Raw genomic sequence first — 17,575 nt, forward strand, 5'->3', positions numbered from 1 at the left:
CCTGGGCAGGCAGGCTGTTGGTCAACTCTGTGCTGAGCTCCTGCCTGGAAGTCGGGGCTTAACAGGCTGCCCAGTGAGTGAACACAACTTTTATTCATCTATAACCAAACACATACATGTGAAATGGTCTCTGGGATGAGGGCTGAGAATGAGTAGGAGGATGGGCTGCCGAACGCTTGGAGAAGAACGGGCGGGAGCGAAGACCCAGTCAGGCTCCTGGGTGCAAACCCTGCTCTCATGCCTCCAACTGATCTGGACCTCTGGTCCTCTGAAAGGTATCTGCAATAATAATGCTAACCCTGACCTCAGCACACACTACTGAGGCTCTAATATTAAGTGGTTACCCTCTTGGCACTTTGATAGTACCTGCCCTGTGGTGAGCAATCAACGAGCAGCATAAAGGGATCACAGTAATGGTGATGATAAGACCCAGGTTCCTTATCGAGGATGACAGGGAAGGTTTCCTAAGAAGAAATGAATCAGCTGATATAAGACGGGTAAATGGGCATAAACCAGGCAAGGCAGAAGGAAAATGCATTCCATGCTGAGGGAACAGCTTCTGGGAAGTCCCTGAAAGGGAAAGCAGCAGCAGCATCAGTGTTTCCAGGAGAGGAAAGCAGCCCAAGCGCCTGCTGGAGCACTCTGGTCAGCAGGACACCTCTGGGTGGAGGAAGACTGCTTCTTCAAGGAAGCCTTCCCAGATTACTTTATGTTCCCAAAGAGAAACTGCATTCTCAGCATAATTTCCTGGTTCTGTGGCAGAACTAGAAGTGAAGGAGAGGCAAGAGCATGAAGTTGAAAGCCCCACAGGAGAACATGAGAAGGTAGCAGCTAGCACTGAGGTATACTGCAGGAGCTCCCAGGGTGGGGGAACACAGACGTGGACCTGGCATCCCTGGGCTCATAGCTGTTTCCTTTGCTACTCCTCAGTATTCACTGGGAAAGGTCCCTGGTGGCTCAGTGGTAAAGAATTCACCTGCAATGCAGGAGATGCAGCAGGAGCCGCGAGTTCAATCCCCGGGTTGGCAAGATCCCCTGGAAAAGGAAATGGCAACCCCCTCCAGTGTTCTTGCCTGGGAAATCCAATGGACAGAGGAGCCTGGTAGGCTACAGTCCATGGGGTTGCAAAGAGCTGGACACGGCTAAGTGACTGGGTGTGCACGTGCACACACACACAGTATTCACTGAGGACTTTACAAGGTTCCAAATGAAGATAAAGATGCCATTGGGCCCCTCTAGAAAGGACCACTAGCTTTCCTCATCCCCCAGCCAGAAAAGCACTCTCCGCTGGACTGCACAAGGGAAAAGCTGTCAGTGGTTAGCAAGAGTCATTACTTTGGCTAATTTAGGAAATTTGGGATCTGTCCAGAAAGCTGGGTGGACCTCATTCTTCAGCATTCCGTGATGGACTATTTTTCATTTTGAATTGCTTTCCTAGCCCATCAACAACAGGAGTTAAAAATACAAAAGTCAGGGGCAAAAAATATAGAGAAGTTATGTTCCCAAAGCCTCCACAGGTGGGGAGATGCAATAGGCAACCACAAACCCCAGCCCACACCAACCTATCCTGCCATCAAAACTGAGAAGCAGGGGGGCCCACCCAACTCAATAACCAATGGAACTCCAATTTCAAATACATTTGATCATGTTATAAATGTGCTGTTTGGCTGCACAAACAGACTCTGCTATCCTCACTCTTTCAACAAAGACTTCCTGAGCCAGGTGTTCTGTGCTGGCACCAAGAACCCAGAGATTTTGTGGGTGTGTGCGTGTGTGTGTGTGTGTGTGTGTGTGGTCTCCACCCTTAAGGAGCTCAGTTTTCTGAGCTTAACAGATAGTAAATCAACAGTTACATCAATAAGTGCTTTGGGAGAGAGAGCAATGCAGGGTGTTCTGGGAGCCAGGACGAAGGTCATGTCCAGGGCATAGAGAAGTGCAGGGTGGGGAGAAGGTGTCCAGAAGAGCAGAAACCTGAGCTGAGTTACTGAAATGGGGAGCAGGGGAAGGGTCATTCCAGGGAAAGAGCCCAGCTCTGGCCAAGGCACCAAGGGGTGACGGCCGTTGAGAAGCTAGGCTGAGGTTAGAAATATGGGCTATGGAAAGAGTGAAATGAGGAAGGTGGCTGAAGGCCAGTTACGAAAAGACTGCAGACCTGCAGAGGGGGCTGTGGTTCTATTCTACAAGCAATGAGGAGCCCCTGGAGAGTTTGGGGGTTTTTTGGCCATGCGGTGAGGAATGTGGGATCTTAGTTCCCTAATCAGGGGTTTGAACCCTTTGCACTGGAAGCCTGGAGCCTTAACCACCGGAACACCAGGGAGGTCTTGCCCCTAAAGAGAGCTTTCAGCAGAAGAAAGCCTCGATAGAACAGACTCTGCTATCCTCACTCTTTCAACAAAGAGTTGAGTTAGAAACTAACTTCTAATGAGTTAGAAACTTCATGCTGCGAGGAGATGGGGGTGCAATTAGGAAGACAAAAGTGGCCCCAGGAAGGCCAATGAAGAGGCTATTAAAACAACCCAAAGGAAGAGTCCTAAGTGAAGAGCTGGGGAGGGAGAAGGAAGGACGGAGGGATGAAGGAGCAGATGGGCTTTTCCAGATGAGGTAACGGGTGGACGATGACAGTGGAGGGAAAGGACAAAGCCAAGGATGACTCCTGCAGCTGACACGCCTGAGGGGGTTTAAGTTCCACCCAAGGCAGGCACCACAGGAAGACAGACGCACTGGGTACCAGGAGAGGGCTGACCGGAAGTCCCCGCGGGACGATAGCTCGGAGGGTGGTTGGGAGAGGCTCTGGGCCTTTCCCGGCAACTTCAGGATACAGGTGAGCAGTGATGAGCTCAGCGGGGAGGAATACTGGGGCTGACCCGAACGGGATCAAGCAAAACCTTATTAAGCTAAAGACTGAAAAAAAGAGAACCGGCACAGCAGGCTGCGGAGGCCAAGTCTACAGAACTGCAGAGAACCGGGGGGTGGCAGGGCAGACAGTAAGCAGAGGAGGGGCGCGAGAGGGGCGCGAGAGGGGCGCGCTCAGCCCCGCCAGAGGCAGGAGGCCCCTCTGACACCCAGGGGGCGCTCTCGCGGCGGGGAGCAGGTAGCTGGTATCAGCAACCGCACCGAGCCTAGCAGAGAACAGTGTGGAGGTATTCGCAGCCGTCCCAAAGAGCATTATTACGGCTTTCTTCAGAGCCTTATCCTGCCTGTCTGACCCTAGATCTCACCCCCTTTACTCTGTCTGTCCTGCTCATGCATCTGCCTCATGAGGACAGAACTTGTCCGGTGTCTCCTCTATGACCACAGTGCCGAGCCCAGTGCCTGACACACGGAGGTTACGCACCTTGTCCCAGGCTGCCTGGTTCACTAAAAACAACAAAATCCAGTGGGCATATGCCACACACCCGATACCAGGCTGGATGCTGGTGGGGAGCAAGACAAAACAGGACCCTGCCCTTGGAACCTGAAGTTGGAGGTGAGCAGAGAGAAACTCAAGTATTTCAACAAAAAGCAGATTATCACTGCCGCAGAGCTAGCACTGGAATCTGTCACGCCTTCTAGTGAGATTTCCTTTCCAAGCCCAAGGGTGCTGCCTTCTCCAACTAAAGGGACATTTCAGCTGGGGAAACAGTCAAGTAAGTGTTTGAAGTTTGGCCTTAGTCTCTTCCAGGGGTCCCACACTCCTGCCATCCTTTTAATAGACTCCTAAGAAGCAGGAACACCCGTTGTAGGCTCTAAGTATTTAACCTTAAGAGCTCATGCTGGCTCCAATCCTTCTACGTAAGACAGAGGAGCAATTCCGGATTTAGGTGGGAATTAGGTGGGAAACATTCAGAAAGCAGTGCAAACCAGGGGTCAGATACTCTGGGTTCAAATCCCTTCTAACCTCGGGCAGGTTACTCACTCTCTTGTGATTTGATTTCCTATTGCTGAAGTGGAAACACTAATGCCTCTGTCGTAGGTTGTTGCAAAGATGAAATTAAAATGATACCTACAGAGCACTCAGCACTGTGCCTGGAACTCAGCGAGATTTCACGAAACGGAGGCTGCAAACCTGTTCCACCTGTTGCTTTAATGACTCCATCTCTAACTGATATATTTGTGAAAAGTGAGCCAAAAACTACTCAGAATTCAAACCCAAGGCCATACACTGAAAGTGTTTGAAACATAAATTGCTATCTAGTTGAGTGACTTGAGGAATTGTCTCAAATTCCCATACTTGGGCAGACTCTGCAGTAAGGAGTTTCATTTCCATTTCTTGCTCTATCCTATTTTCTCCTCCAATTCAGGCAAATGCAACTATTTCCCCAACAGATCACATCTTGTCTCATGGCAGGGGTCCAGACACGGACTGGATTCCACTGGTGCAAGTTGTAGCAGAGCTCGGAACACCACACCTCAAACAAAGCGTAAGAACACAATCGCAAGCCCAAGGTACACACAAACTCCCAAACACACTTGGCTCCAGAGAAGGACAGGAGACTGGTCACAGCATGCTTTGCTTGCCTCAAAGCTAAAAAGCTTATTTTGGCATTCAGATGCTGAAATCTTTGTATCTCCTTTCTTTTACCACTCAAACTCTCCATAACTGGTCTCTTTTTACTAATGTCTCTGATTTTTAATCCCTCGTTTATGATGGACCCTGTGCAACCTCGCTGCCTTCCCCCTTCTGCCTCCCCGCAGCATGTTCTCAAGGCCAGCTGTAACCACCTTATCGCTAATATAGCAGCCTTCCCTCAGGTCCCTTTCTCCCTGGTCTCTGCTGCCCCATCCTCTCTGCTTCCTAAGACTCTCTCCCCTTTGGCTTCTGGTTCTCTTCCAGCTTCTGTTTTTCCCATCCCAGAGTTATGCACACTCACTAAGGCTCAGCCCTCAGCACATCATGGAGAGAACTTATTAATCCTATGCTTCTGTTCTACATCTCCAGGCCTACCCTTCCCAGCCCAGGTGCTGGCCATGCATTTCCAATGATCTATTAGACATGTCCTGTGGATGAACCACTGCCACCTCGAATTCAGTATATCTAAAACTGGATGCACCAACTATCCTTCTCCACCCCGAACTGCCACATTTTGGTCAATGGTTATGAACTATCAAGTTTAAAGATTCATCTTCTTTGGCTCCTGTCTTTAAAGTCTAAGAATACCACAAACCCTACGTTTCTCCCTTTGCACTATCTCTTCTTTTGGTCCTTTGCTCCATCTTAACCGCCGCTAGCCATGTGACTTCATGCCTGGACTGCTGCTGCTGCCTTGGAACAGAGTCTACGCTTCTTGTCCTGAATGCCCCTAACATGTTACTTCAGCCATTTTACTTCTTTGCTCCAAATACCTTCACTGGCTTCTTGCTGTCTCCAAGTGCCTCAGCCTAGCATTCAGGGTCTAAAAAGGGGTGGGCAAACTATAGCCCACAGGCCAAATTCGGTCCACTATCTGTTTCTGTAAATAAAGTATAATTGGAACACAGCCACACCATTACATATTATCTATCGCTGCTTTCCCGCTACAATGGCAGAGTTGAGGAGCCATGATAGAGACCATATGGCCTAGGAAGCCGAAAATATTTACCATCTGATCCTTTACAGAAAAAGTTTGCTGACCCTGGTTTAGAATAATCAGCCACCAGCAGATCCTGCCAAACTTCTTACTCACCACTCCTTTGGATGAAATTTTTGTTCTCATGGGTCTTTTGCTGAGTCCACTTTCTTTCCATCTTATACCCACCTTCTCAAGCCAGAAAAGCATATTTCATCCCCCAACTGGACTTGTCGATCCTTCAGAACACAGTCAAGCTCTGCCTCTCTGTGAGGCCAGCTTTATCCATCCCCTGCACCTGGGGTACTTCCCCTGTGGCCTCTCTCTCTGAATCTACCACAGAAACATAAATTGAGATCCCCTTCTCCTGCAGATCTTTTCCACCTACGCTGTGGGCTTCTCCAGAGTACAGGTGCAGTACCCTTCACAGAGCAGTACCAGTGATAACAACCTTGCCCTTCATTCCAAATACCAATCCTTGATAGCATAATTCAGTAAGAAGGCATCAAACAAACTTACCAATGAAGGCCTAGCATTCCACATTTGAAAAGTTAAGCTTGGGTCCAAAAACATGCACGTTAGACAGCACCACCTAAAAGCCAATGAAATAAGAGTTTAGCTTTAAAAGAGAACATTTCTACATTTTCTTTAAATTTATAACTCCCAGTGAGTTTTGATTCACTGTCCTCCCAGGCTGGCCTTCTCTGCCTAGAAAATACTGCTTATCCTTCAAATCCACTGGACAATCTCTCCTTGGAAGCCACCCCAGTGTCCCAGACAGGCCAAGCACCCCTCCTGTCAGCTCCCGTGGAACTCTGGTGAGACATTTATGGTAACACGGGGTACAATGTAGCATAACTTCTTATTTGGGAATAGGGTTCTCCTTAGACTGTACACTTGTCAAGAGGAGAGATCTGATAAATTCACCCCATCCCTTATCCCCACTGCGTAGAATACTATGGGCATTTAGATAGTTCTCAATAAATATTTGTAAAATGGGTGGAAAAGTTAACCCACTCAATTCATAAAGACATGCCCAGGTATCTAAAATTCTGCTGGGCCACAGTTGTCATCCTAGAAATGCATGCTTCAATCCCACTGCTTTTAATAGGCAATGGTTTAACAGGCAGGATTAATGAGATTAATCTTCTAAATGCACACCTTTGGAATGCCATTTCCCTGAGCAGAAACCTTCAGAGGTTCCCAGAACCTAAGAAGGCAAGCCGGACTCCACAGGCAGGCTGCCAGGCCTACAACAACTGGCCCAGCCTGAGTCTGCAGCCTCAGCTCGTGTGGTCTCCCCCAGTGGACCCCTCACTCCAGACAGGAAGGACTGGTGGCCAGTCCCTTCTCTGAGCATTCTTCCTCCCCTTCTTGCCACATTATCTCCTTCTATACTACAGTGACCTCCATTTCAACATCTTGTTCCAGACCAAGGTCATGGTGGGGCCCAAGAAGGTGTTTTTTTTTTTTTTTTCCTTTAGAATTGTGTGTGTGTGTGTGTGTGGTGGTGGTGGTGGTAAAAAACACATAACAAAATTTACAAGCTTAACCATTAATAAGTGTGCAGCTTGGTGGCATTACATACATTCACACTGTTATGCAAACACTACCATCCAGCTCCAGACTCTTTTTTATTGTCCACAAAACTGCAATAACAGCTCTATTTTCTCCTTTCCTCCCTGTCCATGGCACCCAAAACGTTTCTGTGGAATGAATGAATGAAGACTTGAATAAATCTGACCTCAATCCTCCCTACAAAAGCCAGAAGTACTGTCTCTTTCTGCTGGACTCCCATGGTACTATCTTCACATCTTTCTCAGACCTATTTCCCCCAATCTTAAATGACCCTTTTTGCACACTTGTATTCTCCTTCAAGGCGGGAACTACTACTTATTGGCAAGGCTGCACTTGGGTCCAGAAGCATGCATTTAGCTTGTCCTCCGTGTTATTAGATCTGACGGGCAAGTCTATGTCTTCCCCATATAGCTCTTGCAGTCAGTGAATCACTCCCTCTTGTTGACATCTCTCTTCACTTGGCTTCCAGGCTAGCGTTCTAGGCTTTCCACCCACCTCACTCTCTGGCTGCTCGTTCCCTTTGCTGATTCTTCCTCATCTCCCCACGTCTTAATGTCAGAAAGCCCCAGGGCTCGAATCATAGTTCTCCTTTCTGTATTCCTTCAATCGCCCCCTGGGTGATCTCACCTAGTCTCCTATCACCTATACATCAAGGATGCCCAGATTTCTCTCCAAGCGCAGGTCTCTCGTTTGGACTCCTGGCTAGTGTATTCTACTGCCTGCTTTAGGGAAGATGTCAAGTGGAGAGGAGGTCTCTGTGAGATGTTTGATGTATCAAACTTGACACGCCTCACATAGACCCCTGACCTTCCCCCAGACCTGCTCTTCCCAGAATCTTACCAATCTCAGTGTAAGGGCATGGTCTCCTGATCTTCTAGTTGCCAGGGTCAGAGGTTTGGAGTCATTCTCATCTCTCTCTCTCTCTCCAATCCTCACCAAAACTGGTTTTTACCTTCAAAATAATGGGTTGGTCAAAAACTTCGCTCGGGTTTTTCCATAACATCTTAGTTAAAACCCAAATGAACTTTTTTGCCAACTCAATATATTCAGAATGTGGCCATTCCTCACTTCCTCCACCATCACCACCCTAGGTTATTGCCAGAGCCTCTAACTGGTACTCCTGCTCTCTGCTTCTGCGTTTGGTGTCACTGCCACCTCCACCCATAGCCTAGTCTCAATACAGGAGAGAGTCTGTTATGATGTAAGACAGATTATGTCACTTCTTTGGTTAAAAGTCTTATAAGCTTTCCCAGCAAGGACAATGCCCAAGGGACAAGTGTTTCCAAAGTAGACTGGCAGGCCCCGGGGGAGGCTGATGGGCAAGGGGGGGGGGGTCTTCCAGCCAGTGTCCCCTCCCGACCATCTATTTCATGACTGGCAGTCCTGATATATCTCCTATTATCTGAGTCCTTAAAGAAAAGATACTTCTTAAAAGGAGAAAAATATAATTAATCAACTTACTTTCCCAGTTAGGATACCACAAGAAGCCATTAACATTCACATTTCTTAAGAATTCATAAGAAAGACATGTTGAGTCTGTCACCAATTCATAACTCGTTTCCAAAGAGAAAGTTAGCCTTCTGGAGAACAGCTGTTACCCGTTCGGTGCTGGTGGTGAGTCCTCCTGAAGCCCCCTTCACTCACCATGCCCTGTCTGCCTGATTGTCTCCTCCAGACTCTCTCTCTCTCCTTGGCGTACCTGATGCTGTGGCTGGAGGTGAAGTCCAAATGAAATAAGAATTGAAGGACTGGAAGTAGCTCAGGTCCTATCTGTTCTCCTCAGAACAACAGCAGCAGCCTCTCAACCAGTCTCCCCAGATCTACCCATTGATGGTTTAGCTGCAAGTCGGGTCCAGCTCTTTGGGGACCCCACTGGCTGATTTTCAACCACAACCTCATATAGTGATAATTTTAAGAAAACCTAAATTTGATCAAGTCCCCTGCTTTATAACTTTCCAAAGAGCTCCTGGGCTTCCCAGGTAACACTAGTGGTAAAGAATTCACTTGCCAATGCAGGAGACATAGGAGCCACGGGTTCAATCCCTGGGTTGGAAAGAACCCCTGGAGGAGGAAATGGCAACCCACTCCAGTATTCTTGCTAGAAGAATCCCATGGACAGAGGAGTTACAGTCCACGGGGTCACCAAGAGTAGGACATGACTGAACGTCTAAGCACACACACAGAGTTCCTACATTGCCATGTGATAAATTCTTCAAAATATATTACAACAAACCATAGTAAATACTCTTTTTTTTATCTTCCCTAGATACTTTTATTCTGCTTTCTTCTTAAAAAGGTCTTGCTTGACCCAGTGGGGGCGGGGGGCGGGCAGGGTGATCTATCCAGCTCAGATTAGAGCAGTCTTCGCCCCCCAACAGCCAGTTGTGCTGTAGCGCTCCCAAAGGCCAAGCACATCACCCAAGCTGGGCCATCCAGAGCCGTTCTCTAGAACTGATATATGAACGCAGAGAAAGGAGTTCTCCCTTCACTGGAATTGCTATACTGAGGCTATCAGCAGCGGTGCCTCCCCAGGGAGGGAGGCCTGTCTGCAGTAGGAAAGGCTGATGCTAACGCACAATGAACCGGAGGCGCCAGATGGATCACCAGCAGTGTCAGCTCCTATTCCAGAACCTCCTGCTTTTGTGAACTCCTACAGCATCCAGCATCCTTCCCAGTTATGGAACCAGTAACTACCCACTCATGCCTCTACGAGCTGGAGTCCCAACAGGCCCCCTAGGATGTTTCCTCTATCTGTGCCTTTCTCCACATTGGTTCCTCTGCCCAGAACGTGAGCTCCCTGGGTTTTTACACAGCAGCCAGGCTTCCTCTGTGAAGTCAGCCCTGAAGGCAAGCACAGCAAGTCCAGTCTTACTGACATGCTCTAAAAGGCCTAGCATATACCCGCTGGGTTACACTCACACCCCTCCCCTGCCTTCCCAATCTCCTAGCTAGTTGCCCAAGCTAGAAATCTCAGACTCACCTGGTCTTCTCAGACTTCCTCAAGGCCCACGTGGACTCCCCCTTCTTCTTTCTGCCCCATGTCTGCTGTCACAGTCCAGAACCTCATCGTCTCCTCCCTGAGCTCAGGTACCAGCCTCCTGGTCTCTCTGCCCCTCCCCTTCCCTATCCCTCCACACTGTGGCAGAGATGAACTTCCAAGAGCCCTTCTACCACCTACAGAGTCAAAACCCTGATGTAAAGGCCCTTCACGTACTGGCTTCCACCCAATCCTCTAGTTTCTCCAACCACTTCCACTTCAGGAGGATGAAGAAGACACACTTTCCCGATCCTTCTGTGTACAACGAAAACTCCTGCACGGGACACACAAAGCGAATGCAAGAAGACTCTGAAGGCAGAGTGAAGAAGGCAGTCCAGCGAGGGGCCTCAGGCCCGGAGGAAGGACACTGTGGCAGTGGCAGTTGGAATGGAAGAGCCTGGAGATGCCAACAAGCACAGACCAAAAAGGCTCCAACGAAAGCTTGCTGCCTGCAGCAAGACAGACAACTTTTAGATAATAACTGCGCTGTATCAGCCAACACCACAGAATAGCCCATGGTCCCACCCATGCCCATACAACGAAGGGCAAATGACATCTGAAAAAAACATTTACAGCTAACCACGCGCTTACTGGTGAAAAGACTGAATGCTGCCCCCAAGATCAGGAACAGACGATGCTGCCCACTCTTAGCACTCTCACTCAACCAAGTGCTCCAAGTCCCAGCCAGCACCAGAGGCCACAAAAGCAAATAAAACAGACCGGAAAGGAAAAAATAAAACCGTCATCTCTATTTGAAGATGATATGACTGTCCAGATAGAAAATCCTGAGGAATATAACCAAAAAAAAAAAAAAAAAAAAATGCCTACGACCAATGAGTGAGTTTAGCAACGATGAAGGATACAAAATAAAAACAAAAATTCAACTGTTTTCCTGTATACTAGCAATGAACATGTGCACACTGAAATTAAAAATATAGTATCATTTACAATCACTAAAAAAAAAAAGAAAGGAATACTTGGGTGTACATATAATTTCTTGCAGCAAATCATTCTAGTCTACTCTGCTGGGAGGCCAGGAACAGTATATATTTGTTTCCCTCTCCAATGAAACCAAAATACTGAGCCAGTGCCCAGCACCTAGAAGACAGGCAATATTTGTTGCCACAGCTCATACTCTGCTCTGTTTAAGATAGACTTTCTTTCCCTTTATGCTCCTAGTGGGAGCATCGTCCACTAAAAAATTCCCTCTCTCATTTCTGCCTTGGCAGGTCATGATTGCCAAGAACCAGGGAAGCTGTTTCTGCTCCCACTCCAAAACAGTTATATTCTTACATTACACAGCATGGATTGGAAATGGCCTCTGCAGGCTCCTCTCTATCACGCAGAGGGAAATTGGGTGCCTTCCACATCAGCCTGAGGGAGGGGCCCTGAGGCTCAGCCCGAAGACCCCCGGTAATGACATGAGACCCCTGACAGTGCTGTCCCCTCCGGACTCTGTACTGAGAGGAACCACAGATGTTCCCCCAGTCGCGCTGTCTAAAAGCTCATTGTGAAAAAGAACTGCCTATCTGTGCTGAAGGAAGTACTGTGGAGGAGAAGAGGCTATGAGAGATAGGTCAGGCCCAGAGGGTGTCTGGATACCTTTTTCCAAAAACTCTTCCCCTCTTTTTACTTCTAAGGGTTGAAAGTTGAGTCTAATAGTCATTAAGCAAAAGCCACAATCTCAGAACCATCCTGAGTCCTCTCTTTCGGTCCCACCCCACCACCCATTCTACAGCAAAACCTGTTCTACCTTCAGAACAGAGCTCAAATCCAACCACTTCCCGGCATCTCCAGCACCACCTCCTCCACTCGGGACCTGCTCTCATCACTCACTGGATAAAGCCAACAGACTCAACTTCTCTCCCTGAGTCCTCCTTCAACACAGCACAGTGAGCCTTTCAAGACATGACTCAGATCATGCCATTCCTCTTTCAAAACGCTGAAGTCCCTGTCACTCACAAAGCAACCAGGTCCTGACAATGACCTTGGTGGCCTGGCCCCCTTACTTCTCTGCCCTCACTTTCCACCATGTCTTCACCTTCTCCTCACTCCACCCCAGCCACTCTGTCCACCTTGACCCGCTGTTCCCAAGCCTGACTTCCCCAGTTAAACCCATGACCAACTTCTTCACCTCATTCACTATACACTATACTAGGAGCTTATCCATCTTTGCGAGCCTGTCAGACTCCTCTGTTCACAAGATTTTTCAGCCCTCTAGGCTTCTCTGTTCATGGGATTTTTCAGGAAAGAATATTGGAGTGGGTGGCCATTTTCCTCCTCCGGGGATCTTCCCAAGCCAGGGATCAAACCCACATCTTCTGTGTCTCCTGCATTACAGGTGGATTCTTTACCTGCTGAGCCATCAGGGAAGCCCACATTCTATGAGTTCACCAAAATCCATTTCCTTTTACTTGTAAGCACATGGCTGGACTACATTTCCCAGCTTCCCTTGCAGTCAGGAGTACACATGTGACTGAGTTCTGAGTATGAGGGATGCAAGGCGTCTTCCACACTGGCCTGTAAAAACGTCCCCAAAGTCCTCTCTCTTTTTCAGCTGAATGGAAAGGAATCTGAGGGCCTTGACAGAGACACAAGATAGAAGGAGTATGGGTCCCTCAACAACCATCAGGAAGGATGCCTGCTAACCAGGAGCAGCCCCACTGGAACTTTTCTCTATGAGAAATAAAAGTTTTCTTGAGTTGACACACTGAGATTCGGGATGTCTGTTTGCTATCTGAACTAACTGTCTCCTTCTCAATGAGGCCTTCGATTACTCTATTTAAAATCCTCCCAACGCTTCTTAGCTGACCACCTTACTTTGTTTTTCCCCAGAGTCCTTATTACCATACAACATACTGTATATTTTGGTTTTTGTTCCCCTATCTCTCCAAATACGAATGTAAGCTAAAGGCAGGAATTTTTGCTTTTCTTTTCCCCTTGTTGTATCCCCTGGGTCTAAAATAGTGCTTGGCAAGTTGTAACAACAATCCTGTGTGGTTGAATGAATGAATAAAAGAATGAATGGGACTACATGGGCTCCAAGGTCAGAAAGACCTGGGTGGAGGCCTGCTCTGCCATTTACTGTGTGACCTGGGGCAAGTTACTCTCCCTCTGCAAGACTCATTTTCTTCATCTGTAAAATGGGAGGAAGTAACAGTACTTTCTTTATAGAGACTGGAAATAATTAAGATCATGAATATAAATCTTTTAGTGCAGTGCCTAGAAATAGCTCAGGCTCCATAAATGCTAATTACCAACATTGTCAACTCAAGGCCAGAGGACAAGACTGGGTGTCAGGCCCTGAGAGGAAGGAACTGAACAGATATTTACATGCACAAAGTCTTCTAGAAGAAATTGTGGCAAACACCTAGGTAGTGAGATTCAAGAGCTGTCTGAAAGTTCTCAGTAAACTGCAAATGATCAGAAAAACATGACAACTGGTGTCAGGGGTGATGAAAAATGTGTGTCGAGTCTGCAGAAAAGCATTGCTCTGGAGAGAGCACTACCCCAGTGATGAGAGATCACTCTGTGCCTTTTAAGAAACAATTTTCACAGCAAAGCTTGAGAAGAGAGAGGCCTCTTGCATCATGAGGACAAGGTAATAAGGCTATAAAAATGGAACTCAAATAAACCACACACAGAGCCCACATGGGCCCAATTTTCCAGGAAAAACAGCAATTGCTGCAGCATTCAGATGAGGCAGTCACACTTATGCGTGAGCATAGCAAATAGCTTTCAGAAATCATTAGGCTGCAGAAAAGCCACTGGGTTTGCCAAATTAGCCGTGCCAGCTCTCACCTGCCCTCTCTGTCACGACTGCCTCTCTCTACCAATAAGAAGATACAGGCAATGATACCCAGTGCCTGCACTTGCTTCGCCATCTTCAGAATACAGAGCCTCCTTGGAGCGAACAGCACTGTGTCAGGAGAGCCCGGGCTGACACTCCTGTGTCTGCAGCCTGGCCGACCCCTCCACACAGGCCCTCTAGGCTTTCTGGTTGGCTCAGACATGCCCTCAGATCTCACCTCCTGGAACTCTCTGCCTTGTTGACAAACCCCTCCTTGAAGCTCCTTCTTCCTGAGGCTCCGTCCACAGCTCTCACCAAACTCCCCCGAACCCACCACCATGATCCCTTTCATGTCCATCTCTGGCCCCTCTCCCACGTCTGCATCTCTAAACATTGGTACCCCAAGCCTCTAAAATATGGTGTCTACCCACCTGTCTAATTCGTGTATGTTCTTCCTCTATATGGGAGGCAGGACAGCCTTCTGGTTAGAAGCAGATATTCTGGAGCTAGACCAACTGGGTCTGGTCTCAGTTGTATAACACTATGGTCTTAGGAAGTTAATAAACTGTTTTATGTCTATCCATTCTTCTGTAAAATGGAGATGATTATAAAAGACCTCATTTGGGTCACTGCAGGGATTAAATGAGCTAATAGAGAGATAAAGTTCTTAGAACCATGCCTCACACCTGATACATTCCATAATGTGCTGGCAATGACTGCTATTACACGAGCCACTGTTTAAGCCAAACCCCAAACATATACCCTGTCCTTCTGCCTCAGTTTCCTCTACTCAGGCCTTTTATCTTCGCTGGATATGTCCAGGCACTATTTCAGCCAGTCCTTAGGGTGCTGGCAGGAGTAACCACTCTTAAACACCTTTCTGTAACCCCCCACCCCAGCTTTCCAATGAGATGGAATACCTCCTTTCTCTAACAGGGTCAGGCTGACTTCTCCCAGAGCCCTCTTCTTAATCTTTCTTGAGTAATCATTAATTTTATTTTAGTTTTTTAAAATTTTTATTTATTTCTGGCTGAGATGGGTCTCTTGCTGGCACGTGGGTTTTCTCTAGTTGTGGCAACCAGGGGCTACTACTCTCCAGTTGCGGTGAGCAGGCTTCTCATTGCAGTGGCTTTTCCTGTTGCAAAGCATGGGCCCTAGAGCACAGGGTGGGTAGTTGTGGCACACGGGCTTAGTTGCCCTGAGGCATGTGGAATCTTCCCTAGCCAGGGATCGAACCTGTGTCTCCTGCATCAGCAGGTGGATTCTTAACACCTGAACCACCAGGGAAGTCTGAGCAGTCATTAATTTTAGACTTGTCTTACCATCCCACTCCCAGTTCATAAGCTCCTCAGAAACAGGGGTGCATTGGGATTTTTTCTTCCCAAGTTTTTATCCCCTGTAACTTTATTCACTGTAAAGACTCAGTCAACATTTGCTGGATTATGTTGAAATGCAAAGTCTGGAGCCTGGGTCTATATAACAATCAACAGAGACCAAATCAACAACAGATCAGCAGGACGGAGGAAGCCTTCCCCATCACCCCAATACAGATGTCAAGTTACAAAGAATACGAGGGACCAAGTGAGTGACATCTGTTTCTCTGTTTCATTCTAGCCATTTACTGCTGCTGCTGCTAAGTCGCTTGAGTCGTGTCCGACTCTGTGCGACCCCACAGAGGGAAGCCCACCAGGCTCCACCATCCCTGGGATTCTCCAGGCAGGAACACTGGAGTGGGTTGCCATTTCCTTCTCCAATGCATGAAAGTGAAAAGTGAAAGTGAAGTCACTCAGCCGTGTCCAACTCTTAGCGACTCCATGGACTACAGCCTACCAGGCTCCTCCATCCATGGGATTTTCCAGGCAAGAGTGGCCAACAAAAAGCCAAAACCTTTTCAGGAAGTTGGCAATCTGCTTCCACTGCGAAGAAGACAGGCTCACTCTGTCTTAGGCAGACATGGTTTCTCCCTCAAAAATCCTATTCACTTTTTCTTGTTTTAGGCTATTTCTCTAAAACATCCTCAAGAAGAGATCATTGTTTATTTTGTTATTGTTTTAAACAAAATGCCAAAGATACACGGACACATAATTCCTCAATTTTCTACAGGCAGATTACTCCTTAAGAGGATGTATGGGGCTCACCTCCATAAGAACAAACAAGCCATGTATTACTTGTAAATACACAGCCTTTTCCTTACGTCCAATCTCACATTACCGTTACCCTGCTTCTTCAATCATGGAAAACACGACAAAGACCTTCCTAGCATTTAAAGTAAAATTTGAATATATTCTCAGGATATTCTTCTTGGAAAAAAAAAAAATCTGATTCTTTATCTAATCTTGGGCCATCGCCATTAGCTAGATAAATGCCAACCTAATGAAACGATTCTGTAATATACAAAGATGGCTTAATGCAGCATTAGCGGAAAGAGCAAAAATTAGAAGTAATCAAAATGCCCCATAACAAACTCATGGCTTAATGAAGGCATTCCCTTAATAGAATATTACACAGCCATCTTAAAGAAGCATGTTGGAATGAGGGAGCCATGTGGAAAAAGGCTGAAAGTATTGTCTTAAGAGGAAATGGGATGCTAAGTGTAGGATGTGTGTTCTTGCCACTAAGGTTGCCCCAGCTGGGCAGACAAGGCCCAGAGTTTGAAGTCAGAAGCAAGGAAAGTTAAGGGAAGGCTAAGAGAAAATCTCAGTTAACAGGGCCAGTGGGGCTGGTGGTAAGAAGATGAGAAGCTTGTGCATGGGGCAGGATCCCTGCTAAGGAGTAGAGAACAGACGAGGGGAAAGGTGCCCCAAAGCCAAAGTTATTTCAGGATTCCATCCCAAAGCACACGAGGGGAATGGGAACGGGAACCCCTCCATTGCAGAATGAATCAATCCCTGGGTGAGAGAACAAGTTTCAAAGCCCTAAGATGCTTAAAGTCAAGCCTTGGCCTTTCCACGGGGCTCCCACCAGAAGGCTCAGCCCTTTCCAATCCTCTGAGGCTAATCCTGCCCCAAGGCAGGAGGGATTTAAGGGGCTCTAGCCTAGAACCCAGGGATTTAGCTTGTTTGCTGATAGCCTGGCAGATAAAGAAATTGAGCCCCCTGAGAACAAGTATCTTAGCCAAGGCCACACAGACAGTTAGGGGCTGAGCTGACACTTGAATCTAAGCCTGCCTGTCTCTGGGTTTATAGCTCTTCCGCAGAGCAACTTGGTGCCAGACAACTGACAAGCCAGACCAACTGGCCCTGCACGATGACAAAGAAGCAATGGACTATGACCAGGTGAGCCAACCAGATCAGGGCAGGAAGGCCCCAGGACACCAACAACAGCCCCCAAAGAGGGATATGAAGAGGCCCTCAGGGGCCACACTGTGGAAAGGCCAAGGCTTCAGGGGTTTCAAAGTTGTTCTCTCAGGCAGGGATTGATTCATTCTGCAATGGAAGGGTTCGATTCCCCTTGCCCGCTTTGGGATGGAATTCCTGAAGTGACACCTTGGCTTTGGGGTGCCTTTCCCATCTTCCATTCTCTACTCCTCAGCAGGCCCCTGCCCCGTGCCCAGGCTTCTCATCTTCCTACCACCAGCCCCTCTGGCCCTGTTAATTGAGATTTTCTTACTTTGCCCCCTCCTGTACCCCAGCCCATGCCAAACCC

At 47.7% G+C, this 17,575-nt stretch overlaps 1 protein-coding gene across 12 annotated transcripts in view; it reads right to left on the reverse strand.

Annotated features, from left to right (window-relative positions):
• ARNTL (aryl hydrocarbon receptor nuclear translocator-like) overlaps window positions 1–17,575 on the reverse strand; it is a 108,964-nt gene that overhangs the window by 69,525 nt on the left and 21,864 nt on the right. For 6 of the 12 annotated variants that reach the window (XM_010830591.1, XM_010830596.1, XM_010830582.1 and 3 more), the window contains exon 2: window positions 6,045–6,117. The exons of 1 other annotated variant lie outside the window; for it this stretch is intronic. The gene's annotated coding sequence lies outside the window, so the exon portion shown is untranslated. 5 more of the 12 variants (XM_010830585.1, XM_010830586.1, XM_010830583.1 and 2 more) reach the window with 5 other exon arrangements.

This window comes from Bison bison, unplaced genomic scaffold, assembly GCF_000754665.1.
Source record: "Bison bison bison isolate TAMUID 2011002044 unplaced genomic scaffold, Bison_UMD1.0 scf7180017864518, whole genome shotgun sequence".
NCBI classification, from domain to species: Eukaryota; Metazoa; Chordata; class Mammalia; order Artiodactyla; family Bovidae; genus Bison; species Bison bison.